The sequence below is a fragment of the Pelophylax lessonae genome, assembly GCF_965119305.1.
Source record: "Pelophylax lessonae genome assembly, chromosome: 5".
In the NCBI taxonomy this organism is placed as follows: domain Eukaryota; kingdom Metazoa; phylum Chordata; class Amphibia; order Anura; family Ranidae; genus Pelophylax; species Pelophylax lessonae.
The window spans coordinates 306,244,807-306,259,369 of record NC_138772.1 but is presented as its reverse complement, the minus strand read 5'-3'; positions in this window follow the sequence as shown (position 1 = coordinate 306,259,369).

The window sequence follows — 14,563 nt, the reverse complement described above, 5'->3', positions numbered from 1 at the left end:
AATGAATAAGCAACACATTAAAATATTTTTCTTAACATAACCAAAAATAGAATATAATATATTACAATAGAACATTAACAATTAATGTTGCTTAAATATAATTTAAAATTATATTTGAAAATTGCTGGCAGAAACTGGTGTCTTTATATTACATTAATATCTACAGATTTTAGAAACATTTGTTATGTTCACTTGTGAGTTAGATATATTTGTGGCAAAGGGTATCTGAATTGACATGAAAGCACACAAAACATCTTGTGCTAAGAGATTGTAAACATATAGCAAAAGAAAAATGTGATGACTTTCAATTTTAAGGAACATCTCTGTGCAAGGCTTTCTACCTTACCTTAAAACCCAGGAAGGACAGACATCCAACGTCAGGAATTGGATTGCTTGAGCCTCAAGAAAGGGATCTATGACTATAAGAGGACTCAAAGCTCCTTGCTGATTCTAGGAAAATAAAAAGGTGCCAGCTAGGATTTAGTATGTAAAGATTCAGGAATGGGAACTCATGTTGTGGGACCAGAATGTGAAAAGAATCCAAGCACAAGAGCTGGTGGAAGAGGTAAAGGAAGCTGTACTAAATAAACAGATGCTGTGAAGGTTATTGTTCTGAGTCTTGCCTGGGATGCCATGATAGCCACAGATAGTAGGGTAATTAATTGCGTATAGATTAGCACAAGGCTGGCCAGAGATAGTGGGGTAATATAGCATAAGCCAATAAAGCCCACATTTTTGACAGAAATAGATATTTTTTTAGATAGAAATTACAGTGCCTTGCTAAAGTATTCGGCCCCTTGAACTTTGCTACCCTTTGCCACATTTCAGGCTTCAAATATAAAGATATAAAACTGTAATTTTTTGTGAAGAATCAACAACAAGTGGGACACAATCATGAAGTGGAATAAAATTTATTGCATATTTCAAACTTTGTTAACAAATAAAAAACTGAAAAATTGGGCGTGCAAAATTATTCAGCCCCTTTACTTTCAGTGCAGCAAACTCTCTCCAGAGTTCAGTGAGGATCTCTGAATGATCCAATGTTGACCTAAATGACTAATGATGATAAATAGAATCCACCTGTGTGTAATCAAGTCTCTGTATAAATGCACCTGAACTGTGATAGTCTCAGAGGTCCGTTTAAAGCACAGAGAGCATCATGAAGAACAAGGAACACACCAGGCAGGTCCGAGATACTGTTGTGGAGAAGTTTAAAGCCGGGTTTGGATACAAAAAGATTTCCCAAGCTTTAAACATCCCAAGGAGCACTGTCCAAGCGATAATATTGAAATTGAAGGAGTATCAGACCACTGCAAATCTATAAAGACCTGGCCGTCCCTCTAAACTTTCAGCTCATACAAGGAGAAGACTTATCAGAGATGCAGCCAAGAGGCCCATGATCACTCTGGATGAACTGCAGAGATCTACAGCTGAGGTGGGAGACTCTGTCCATAGGACAACAATCAGTCGTATACTGCACAAATCTGGCCTTTATGGAAGAGTGGCAAGAAGAAAGCCATTTCTTAAAGATATCCATAAAAAGTGTCATTAAATTTTGCCACAAGCCACCTGGGAGACACACCAAACATGTGGAAGAAGGTGTTCTGGTCAGATGAAACGAAAATCGAACTTTTTGGCAACAATGCAAAACGTTATGTTTGGCGTAAAAGCAACACAGCTCATCACCCTGAACACACCATCCCTACTTGCAAACATGGTGGTGGCAGCATCATGATTTGGGACTGCTTTTCTTCAGCAGGGACAGGGAAGATGGTTAAAATTGATGGGAAGATGGATGGAGCCAAATACAGGACCATTCTGGAAGAAAACCTGATGGAGTCTGCAAAAGACCTGAGACTGGGACGGAGATTTGTCTTCCAACAAGACAATGATCCAAAACATAAAGCAAAATCTACAATGGAATGGTTCACAAATAAACATATCCAGGTGTTAGAATGGCCAAGTCGAAGTCCAGACCTGAATCCAATCGAGAATCTGTGGAAAGAACTGAAAACTGCTGTTCACAAACGCTCTCCATCCAACCACACTGAGCTCGAGCTGTTTTGCAAGGAGGAATGGGCAAAAATTTCAGTCTCTCGATGTGCAAAACTGATAGAGACATACCCCAAGCGACTTACAGCTGTAATCGCAGCAAAAGGTGGCGCTACAAAGTATTAACTTAAGGGGGCTGAATAATTTTGCCCGTGCAATTTTTCCGTTTTTTATTTGTTAAAAAAGTTTGAAAAATCCAATAAATTTCATTCCACTTCATGATTGTGTCCCACTTGTTGTTAATTCTTCACAAAAAAATTACAGTTTTATATCTTTATGTTTGAAGCCTGAAATGTGGCAAAAGGTCGCAAAGTTCAAGGGGGCCGAATACTTTCGCAAGGCACTGTATACTAACAACCTTCAACATGTACAGTCTTTCCTTTACTTTCCACTTAAAGCTGATGTATACTGTCCTTAACCACTTAAGCCCCAGAAAGGTTTTACCCCCTTCCTGACCAGGCCCTATTTTGCGATTCGGCACTGCGTTACTTTAACAGACAATTGCGCAGTCGTGCAACATTGTACCTAAATAAAATTGATGTCCTTTTTTTTCCCCACAAATAGAACTTTCTTTTTGGTGGTATTTGATCACCTATGCAATTTTTTTTTTTTTTTTTGAGCTATAAACAAAAAAAGAGCGACAATTTTGGAAAAAAAAAAGAAAAAAAAAACAATATTTTTCACATTCTGCTATATGACATTCTCATACAAATTTTAAAAATCTAAATTTTTTAACATTTTGGGCCAATTTGTTTTCTGCTACATATTTTTGGTAAAATAAAATCGCAATAAGCGTATTTTGATTGGATTGCACAAAAGTTACCGTGTCTACTGACTACGGGAAAGATTTATGTAATTTTTATTGTTTTTCTTTTTACTAGTAATGGCGGCAATCTGCGATTTTTTGTGGGACTGCGACATTGCGGTGGACAGATCGGACCCCTGACTGACATTTATGACACTTTTGGGGGGACCAGTGACATTACTACAGTAATCAGTGCTAAAAATATGCACTGTTACTGTAATAATGACACTGGTAGTGAAGGGGTTAACATTATGGGTGATCAAGCGGTTAAATGTGAGCCTAGGGGAGTGATTCTAACTGTGGGGAGGCGTGCCTTCTGAAATGACCATAGAGACATGTGATCCTATATAGAAGGATCACATGGGCTCTATGATCATTACAGGGAGAAGAATGGTCAGCTGTGTTTACAACAGCTGACTGTTCTTCTCTCTCAGCGGGGAATGATCGTGGGTGTCAAGCGGCAATCGGAGCCACCTGCCCGCTGCATCGGCTTCCCTGCTGACAAGCAGGAGTGCTCACCCCCAAGCCTCATGAGAGGCGATTTGCCAGGGAATGGCTGCCTACCGCAGTACATCGGCGGCGGGCGGTTGTAAACTGGTTAATATGATTGTGCAGTCCAGTAAACATTTTAACTATGCTGTCCATGCACTCTGCATTTCAAAGACATGGTGACATGGTCAGACTTACAGCATACCCCTCCCTTCCACAGAAGCCTACATATGGATCCTTGTGAAGAGGGATGTAGCCTTTACTTATCAATTCAAAATACAGCGCAGGAGCAGGAGGGCAAAAACTGCTCTATGCTGGCATGAATTAGAAAAAATACTTTAGGTAAACTGATCAACCATAATTTCCTTTTGTTAAATTATCTTTATTGATAGCTCTCATACACAAAAATATCCTTTTAGGTAAAACCCCCTGCACCATTAACAAGCTTTAGAGATATACAGTCTTGCATGTATGCACCTTTTGCTGGTGGTCAGTTTATCTATATCTGATGGTAGTGTAACCATTAGCTCAAGTGGTAGATGCATTTTCAAGTGATTCAAAGTAGTCAGGAACTATATTTTAAGGGCCTGGTGGGCCATTTTTATTAAAAGGCAAATAACAGTTCTGTAACATGTAGGTTTCCCACGCAGGGGTTCTTCTCAAGTAAATACACAAAGAGAAAATATTAGCACACCTGGCTCTTGTGCTCTCCCTCAGCTTTAGTTGCAGTACCTCTGCTCTTTATGCTGGTTACCCTGACCATAGGTGCCTCTGTGCAGACCGCTTTACTCTAGTGTCCACAGCTTCACTCTGGCCTTAGTCCTCAGGCTGTTTACTGCCTTTTGCAGACACACCCATGCTCTTGCTGCCATCTACAGCCTCTCAGACTCCTGGAGAGGATTGGAGTCCTCCTGACTCCCCACGGACAGACCTTCTGTTTTTTGGGCAGAGCAGTCTCCAACTGGGACCCCTGAGGTATTCCTATACCTTCATTATAAGGGCTGCGTGCACCTGAGCACACACCCTGCTGGTCCTCACAAGGGTTAGAGATTCTGTCACACCCAAGACAGTATGGAATCTCGAAACTACAGAGCCCCACCCAGGTATACCAAAACCTGTAGAAAGCTGCAAAAGCAGTTTTCTCCACTTCACATCTATACTCTGTAATGCTGCACTGAGCCAATGAGTACACCCTGTGTTCTTTATCCAAACATTTTGTCTGTGACAGCGTCTCATCCTGTCACAGTAGGTATAGAAGTGCAAAAGAAGACTAGCAAGATTGTAGAAACATCAGAAAGGAACTAAAAGATTCTGTATAAAATTGTTTGGAAATACCAAGGAAAGATGCTGTGTCTCTTATTTGTATCTAAATGTACTGTATGTATGCATGTGTAATGAATGAATGAATGAATGAATGAACAAAGCGCTCATTCTTCCAGTTACCACATCAAACCAGGATTAGAGAAGTAGGACTAAAGGCCCGCACACACAATAAGAAAATCTGAAGGGAAATTTCGTCCGATGACCGATCTGCCGATTTTCGGATTGTTAGTATGGGGCTTTCGACAGTCGACTCCGACTTTTTGTCCGAAAAAATCCTGATGTGCAGGCTATATAATTTTTGTCGTACGTCAACACAACGTCCGATTTTCGTGTAGTCTGTAAAGAATTCGTCAGACAAAAATCAAAAATCTAAAATCTGAACATGCATGATTGGAAGCAAATAATGACCCGAAAGAATTTGCGCACGAAAAATAGCCATTGTATCAAGAAAGAACTTTCGTCTTGCGGCAGGCAAATTAATGTTTGAAATGCAGTACACATGCTCATCTTGGTTAATGTGAGAAGAATGAAGCTGCTGCTGATAATTGTATATTTTTTTAATTAAAGAGGCATGTGTTCTGTTATGATGATAATGATTTGGTTATTATGCATGTTGCATGGTGTTTATTTATAAAGTTAACTCCACACCATTATCAATGTATTATTAATGGAAAATAACTAACTGTTACGGCACCCCGGACACAAAAGGGTTAAAACCGTTTAGGAGATAGTCCCCTTCCAGAGCTACAGGCACAGCCACTTGCAGGACACCAAACTCCCGAACTGGAAATCAAGGAATGATGCAAACAGTGTAGCTGGAACCTTATGAATGCTGCATACAGCTGAATAGGAAAAACCATATGAAGGGTTTACACTCCTAGCAGTCAAACTGGAACAGCATACAATAAATCCCCCCAATAACGAGACAAGGCTCCGCGTTGAGGTTAAAACAGGAACAACCTTTATTGGAAGAACACAGCACACTTTTATACAGAATTTGGAACATCCTTCCCCCAAAAACCGCTTTCCCATTGGTCAATTGCACAGTACCTGCAGTTCCCCATACGGTCCTCTCCAGCCATGCAAATGAGGGCTTGAAAATGAGTCAGCAGTGATTGGTCAGATAGCTTGACCAGAAGGACTGCCATGTGCAAGGAGACAGAAGCCCCAGGGGGCTATCAACGTACACAATAGTCAGACACAGAACAATGGTTCCCTAACGAGCCCTCAATACACATTACTCTGAGTGTCAATACATCTATTAGCAGACAGCAGGCAAGTTCATTAGCACACCCGACAATAGGTGAATGGAGAGCCACCTCAGACAGTCCGTCTCCTCATTGAACTTCCTGGAATGACCATATTAGGAGTGGTACTTCCTGTCCAGAGACCTCATACTATACAGGGAATAACATCGTCATTTTACAAGGGAGACATTATTCCTGCATTTGACTGTCCCATTTGTAGTAGTCCAAACCATGCAAGGCGTTTGGCTAAAACAAAGGGTAATAAAGGGGGCTGTACGAGCCGTGGAACATTACGTTTAGCATGGGCTGATGAGAGGGTCCATAGTCACATTGCAGGAGGCAAGCAACCAGGCTTCTCCAATGCCCAGTGGCGAGATTGGTCTCGTCACACTAACTATTTATGTGTCCCTTTATTATTTTTTTCATAAACGTATAATACATATATTGCTGCCTACTCCAAAGATGCTCTATTTTTTAAAAAAAAAGATAGGCAAGTATTGTAGTAACCATTTTATTTACTTGTAAAATAAATTTATACAAAAATAAACATAGAGATCTTCTCATTCAAAAATATATTGCTGTAACCAAAAGTGCATTCCGTGCTCAAATAAACAAAAAAAAACATACTAATCTGGAACATAAAAAACAGATTATAAATTAAATTCATTTATAAATGTGCATAGTGGTAATCTTGAGACCATGCTGGTTGGTGGGGATCAGGTGCATATTGCCACTGACTGCCATGTGGCTGTGGTGGCTGTGGTGGCTGGTAGTCAGACAGGTGTGTGTGTCCGTGGATTTCGCCTTGGACACCTTTGTTCAGCACCTGTAGTAGAAGGACCTCAGCCATTTGGCGTTGTTCCTCTGTCATCAGGTGCAATTTGTTGGCCGTTAGAAAGCCAAACGAATCAGCCTCATCTGGCTTTCTTAAGAGGGCCATAGAGGCCTGGCTTAAGAAGGAAGCAGTGACCTCCTCCAAGTTTTTGGTTTTCTTCCTTCTTTTTTCAGGAGGTTGGGTGGTTAATGGCTGCTCAGATGATGCCTGGCTTCAACTTGGCTCCTCCACATTGACACTTTCCTGTGTAGGAAATTTGTACATTATTATAATGTTATAATGTATATAAAATTTCACATTTAGATCTGGAATTATTTGCTCCAAGATCCCCTGACCTGACTCGGAGTGAGGGCCAAAAAAATGCACAAACAGAACCAAGTGTTGGAGAACCTGTTTTGTGCCCAAGTAAGTATTATTCTAATGTTGGTTATTGTGTATTTCCATTTTTGTGTATTTGATTTAAAGCTTAAAAGGAACTACCTGTTTGCTACATTAGCAAGGTGTGAAACCGTACAGTGCTAATGTACGTAGTATAAAGTGCATTACCATGGGGAAGGAAGAGGTATAAGGAGCTGTTTGTGTCAACAGGTCGAATTGTTTAGGAGCCACAGACACCAGCACAAAGAGTGTACTTTCATAGTAGTATAGGTGTCATAAGAGCAAGCAGGTTACACACAACAATGCACAGGGTAGGTACTAACTGGTAATTAATTTATGATGAACTTGACCAAAAATCCAAAAAATTCTGACCTCAGCCACTTGCTTGTCATTGCCTTACTTTTTTTGTTGTCTTATTAACAGGTCATGTTATTCACACTTGTACAATTGCCAGGATGACTGTTGATGTGTTGCAGTGTTACTCCAAACTAAAAAAAAGATAACGGAGGCTGCTACAGCTTTACAGTGCAAAATGTGAGACTTTGTTGACCTGCTGGCTAAATTCTAATGTTACTTGAATTTTATTATGTTTTATTTTTCTATTTGGGATTATTTTTGTGTAAAACCCAATTTTTATAAAAAATTCGATTGGCTATTTTTGGGCCACTAATTGTTGAGGTACAAGAGGTGTCCAAATATTTTTACATTTTTTCTACAGGGCTCCTCTGCATATGACTATTTTTGTTTAGTCAAAAATAATAAGAGACAGCACTCAAATTATTAATACATAGTGCTAAATACTTCAAAAAATCATATGTGAATCAATGAAATCACTCCAGGTAAGTAAATAAAAAATAAAATAAGCCATTGAAAGGGACCATTTACCCACTCTAGACCCCAAAGGGTCGTCTGGTAAGTGGGCTGAACACTAGGTGATGGATTCCCTTCTTGCATGCGGACATCCATCTCCACTGAGTACCAAGCACTTTAAAACAATCGCCCAGGACTGCCTTTGCACTATTTGCACACAGCACTTTTTAAAGTTATAAGGACTATATATGCATTGTACCTGTTGTTATAAGCACAGTCACTTTATGATTTGAGCACATTAGGGGTAACCCACTGGTTCTATCAGATTGTGAAATAGCCATGTTAATAATTGACTTCTATTTTTATTTTATTTTTTTATTTACTTACCTGGAGTGATGTAATTGATTAACATATCATTTTTTGAAGTATTTAGCACTATGTATTAATAATTTGAGCGCTGTCTCCCCATCACTACATTTCTTACAACCCACTGTTGTTTTGTCTAGCAGCTTAATTTTTTCTTCTTTTTTTCTTCTTTTCATGTTTATACATATATATATATTTTTATTGGTCACAATACCTAGGCGCACTCACGTGAGTATTTATTTATTTTTATAAAAATAATAAGAGTTGAAGAACTGTTTGGCGTAAAAGTTTGTTACATGTCTACTGAACGAAGTTACCACAAATTATAAGGAAGCTAGATGTTCTCACCCAAGAGAGTCTGGTGTTAAAGCACTTTACAACACCCTAACCCTGTGAATGTGTTTTAATAAAAAATGTTTTCATACAACAATGTGTGTTCGAATATTTCTTTGCCTAATATCTGTCATCTTCAAAAGTTGCCTAATTTAAGTTGACAAACTTGCTCTTTGTACATGTTGTGCATTCGTGCAAATTGTAGCCCGCCCAGTGGCATTGGGAGGGGGGGGCTAGAGGATACGGATTGGGGGGTGCTTGGGGAGGAGATAGGACTTTTGCTAGTTTGGGGAAGGGGATCATCACCCCCCAATACATATCCTCTTCACACCAGAAAACACACCCCCTTTAACTGCAGTGGCCAAGGGTGTACAGATGCCTCAGCAGGAATTATTCACCCTGTCACACACAGGTGTAGCATCTGCCAAGTGTGCCCAATTCAAGTGAAAAGCATGCGCTCTGCAACCTTGTGCAGTACAGCAACCAAGTGGGTAAAGGGGGTGGTGAGGAGGCATTAGGCGTTAGGCGTTTATCACCTCATCACTACCTGCTTTAACCTCTTGGACCCCACATGAGCATGCATTGCACACAGTTGCAGGGGGCTTGAAGACTGGCCCCATTTACTTGAATAGGTCACACGTGCCAGGCGGTTCACCTGTGTGACAGTGTGGATAATTCCTGCAGTGCAGCTGCAACATGTGTACACTCCTGGCCAACGCAGTTAAAGAGGGTACGGGGATAGAGATGGGGGGGGATAGTGATCAAACATGGCGTTTTAAATGCCCACATAGTGCAAATTTGGTATACACCTCAGGCCAGTGGCCATATTTGGGGGAATGGTAGTGGTCAGGCCCGTGGGGGGGGGGGGAGGGGGGGCCCAGTTTAGTTTGTGTGTATAATTACCAGCCTGGCAGAATGAGTGTTCCTTCTTGCCCAGTGTCCATCTAGCAGGTGATATTCACTAGTACACTGAGTGCACAATGATATCTGTAGACTGAGTGGCACTCAGTCTACACATATCAATGTTATATTTAAGGAATAGCACTCATTGGATTCAATATGTCAGTGTTATAGGTACTAGCACTCTGTACTGAGATCAGTGTTATATAGTGAATTGCATCTTTGTTTTTTCATTTCCCTTTAGATTACCTATATATAACACTTAGATCTCTACACTGAGACTGACATCTCCTTACATTGGTGGTCAGTGAGAAGGATGTCATAAATTAACACAACATAACAGGTGAAACTAATGGTTTAATTTAAAAAATGCCAACAATGTATGGGGACATTCTGCCCACTGACCACCAATGTAAGGAGACATTGGGTGGACCTTGGGCGGGACCTACTTTACAATGTGAGAAGGGTTATCTAATTTACCTGGGGGGCTGAAGCCTCTGGTCTTTTGCCCACCTAGCAATGCCCCTGAGCTTGGCGATTTCATATTTTGCATATTAAATTGTATGATAAAAATATGAATCAAGATACTTGACATATGTACCCAAATGCACGCGTATCTTCTAAAATTGATATTACCTTTACTGAAACATGTGGTGGTTAAAAATAAAAATAAGATATAGTGACCTTGTGGATCAATGAAGGTATAATTTCACTATTGGAGCAAGTGGTAAACCAAATACACATGTTAAAAAATATAATTTTAACAGCAGGGGAGAGACAACAGTAGATTAACACACTGATCAATGTCTTAACCCTCAAAAAGTCACACATATATAACACATGCTGAACCAAAAACTTGTTGCTTTTGGGATGTACCAAAAAAAAAAAAAAAAACACACTCCTGAATAAATGAAAAATGTTTTAATTTCACAACACTGAAAAAATATATACAAATTAAACTGTATCGGGCAGGAATTGCTGCCAAGAAACGGCCCCTCTACCAACAAAATATAATAGATATTTTTGGCGCAAATCCCAGGCACTTCTGGAGGCCAAGCCAGAATGGGCTACCTCAATGGGCGTCATAAGATCAACAGCCCCACGTCCTTCAGCCTCTACACTAGGCCCTGGCATGGCAGGGTCACTCTCAATTAGCAGAGAGGTGACATATCTTTCTGCATGCCTGCGCAAAAAATTATGGAGGATGCAGCAGCAGAGGACAACTTGATTTATTTTATATAATGGCAGATTTATAGAGGTGAGACATTGGACCTCACCTTACTACACACCACGGGGTCACCACCAGTGTATATTTTATACGAAGATTTTTGTCACTTTATCCACCTGTGGACTTTTTATGCCACTTAGTCACCCTATTGGATTGATATCCTGTCACTAAGTCACTTTATTTTTGTTCCACTAATATATGAATTCTCACTTTCCATATTTATTTGCTCAATCCTTTGTCATTTTATTAAGCACACTCCACTTTTAGTGTATTATTTATTTTGGATATTTATACTTATATATTTTTCATATGCACTTGGTCACCTTACTGATTGATATCTGCCACTATTTATTTATTTTACCACTTATTTGTATTGCACTTTACTTTTACCACATATTTTAGCCCATTGTATTTTATCCATTGTACTATTTATTATTCATTTTTGGTATTTATATTTATTGTACACATTTATACTTCACCATTCACATCAATCTATTCTTTAGTAGACAACGCCATTCCCTTACCTTTATTTTTACATTTCTGATATAGCCTTTGGCTATATTTCTGGGAGGCTGCAGCCTACTTACACATCCACTATATATTCCTTAGTGCGGAGACCAATATCTACATACATTTAATACTCGCCTCCTAATGTCACCAGCTACTGTATTTAACTAGTATTTAACATATTACACTATTGGAGTCTCCTTATATTTCCGCATTTGGATTTCCATAATCCCGGATCTTCTTATGGCAATTGGTCTGGGTATCTTGCTGATGAGGAGACAGTATTGAGGACAGCCTGGAGCCTTTGTGGAGATCAATGCTGATTATGACCCCCTGTAATTAAGGGGTCACATTTCTCTGGTAAGAAGTATCTAATCAGAGCACTGGGTGGATGTTTAATGGTGAAGGCTTTTCCAAGTCCAAGTCTACTCATATTGCTGAGACACCACTTTGCACTGAGCACTTTAAGGACTTTCAATATATATTTATTTATCCATTCACGATATTCACCATAAGAAGGACTTTCTTTTTATATGTATTTATTTATTTAATCAATTATCAGCTGAGTTGTTTTATCCAATATTGCAGTTTTGCTATTTATGGTACGTTATCAGCTTTATATGCACATAAGCACCTTATTGTGAGTTTTGATTGTTGAGCGCAATATCCACCCCTTTTGTCTAAAGTAAATGTAGACCCTTAGGCAGGCCATACACGTATTTCTTTTCTGCAACCACGGACATTGGAATCCCTCCCTCCTAGCCGTTGTGTTCTCCTGGAGGGGTTTCCTTGCCAGAAAAAGACAGTGATTATTGATAGCGGTAATACCAGATACTAGCAATAATCGTATACAAAAGCGAGCAGGCTGGTTGTACCTGAGTTGATTAATCAATATGGAATATCCACGCTAAAATAGTAAATAAATAAATAGAACCAGAGAAGCAGCCAGCATGCATTTTGTTGATTGCATAAAGTAATATATAAAAGTCCATATGCAGCACTAAAGTTAAAACACATAGGAGTCCATGATTCAATCAAAAGGATGAGATCCCATCACCCGCATCCATGTAGAAAGACAGCACACCACACCCCAGTGCCCAAAAATCGGCTTACCACAGTCAAATAAAATGAAGGCATGTAGGGTAATCAACAGCCGTGTTAAGGTGATTGCTCCTAATCGCTGGACAGGAATCACCAAGCTCAACTCCTCAATACAGATAACACTGATGCCTTGGAGATAACGACTTTGTTCGCATGAATAGGGGTAATGCCACCAAAGAAAGACAAAGAAGCAGCATATAGTGAAGGTCTGTATAAAATCACAAGGAGTTTTATTGAAAGGTACTTACAAAAATAAATGATCACAAAACATTGCCTAAAGGTGAGACATTTAGGTGCAAGTACGGTAAGCACTGCGGCAGAGTTCTATGCATCTTTGATGTTTTGTGATAATTTATCTTTGTAAGTACCTTTCAATAAAACTCCTCATGATTTTATATGGACCTTCACTATATGCTGCTTTGTTGTCTTTCTTTGGTGGTGTTACCCCTATTCATGAGAACAAAGTCGTTCAACAAAATCCAAGTGCAATGAAGGGACCCCTACTATAACTACTCACAGGTGGACAATGATAATGAGGTATTGGTATGGGAGAGTGGGGTGCTCCACCCAGAAGTCTGGTCAGGACTAAACATGTAACAAAAAGATATTGGGGGGCACACCCTAAACAAACAATTCTAAGGTTAGTGTTGCTATAAAGACCAATATATAAATATCTTTATAGCAACACCAACATTAGAATTGTGTGCTTAGGGTGTGCCCCCCAATATCTTTTTGTTTAGTCCTGACCAGACTTCTGGGTGGAGCACCAATACCTCATTATCATTAGGGATGATCGTACTTTTAAAAAGTTTGGTTCGACCAGAACACCCCAAATTTCCCGAAAGTTCGGTTTGGATTCCAGAACCCCATTGAAATCAGTGGGAAATCAATGGGACCCGAACTTCAGGAATCAAAAAACACAATTTTGAAGCCCTAAAACCCAATAAATGCCCCTAAAAAGTGCATAGGGTTCTGGTTCATGTCCCAGGGACTATGAATCAGGCAAAAAAAAAAGGTCTTAAAAATTGTTGTTTTTGATAGAGAGCCAATTATTGAAAAAATGATTGAAAAAAAAAAAGAGATTTCTTTGGATTTAGTGTCTGGGGGGGTCTAAAAAGTGTACCTGTGAAGTTTCAGCTGTGTTGTAGCATGTCCAGAACCAGAAAAAAAAAAAGATTATTATTCTTAGAATTTCAGTAGTGCAGAGATGGTGTTACCCTCCTTTCACACCTGGGCGTTTTGTTTCAGGCATTTTTCAGGCATTTTTTGGGCGTATTTTGAAGGCGTTTGGAGGCAGACATGACATCTGATAGGTATATATATATATATGTCGTGGCATACCTATCTCGCATTTTCTGGATACCTTATTGGCCTTTACAGGATGCCTTGACTGGCATTTAGAATGGTTATCTTAAACAAAATGTCTTTCGAGTTAATCTCATTTTACTTTGATTTCTTTACATGTGTCACTGAGCTTGCAAAGGCTAAGAATATATCAGATGAACGAAACAGTGGAAATTCCCTATCTCTCAGAATATCAACTCTGTCTGGACAGCTGACCACAAAGCCAATAATATCTTCTAAAAAGCCCCTTTGGAACTTTTATTGTGTGTCACCAAGAAATTTCCCTTTATGACAGAGAATCACGATCTAGATTGACATAATGCTTACTATAATTAGTTGTTAACTTTGATTGGATAAAAGATGTTAATAACAACCCATTTCTGTACGTCAGATTGTAATGACAAACCCATATTTGAGTATATATAAACTCCAGCAATGTTGTAATAAATCAGGTCACTATGATTCAGCCATCTTGAGTCTTGTCTGATCTCATTATATATATAGCTATATATTGTCTGATTTGGTATCACTGACTAACAGGTAACAGGTATTTTGTACCTGAGGAAAAATTCCACAACAATTTGGCGAGCCAGCCAGGAGAGGTGACGTCATCTGCGGACGGAGTGAGACATCTGGACTGCATTGGATACACTGAAAATATCTGGCCAGGTAAGCCCATTGTCTGCTTACAATGTTTTTCAGTCCATCCAATGACGTCCAGGTAACTCTGTTTTATTTTTGACGTAATACCCTCTTAAAGAACCTAAACCCTTAGTCGGTGTATATATTGTTGCGAAAGGTGAGGTTGGGTCAACCCTCACCGCTGTGGGTGTCTTGGACACGCA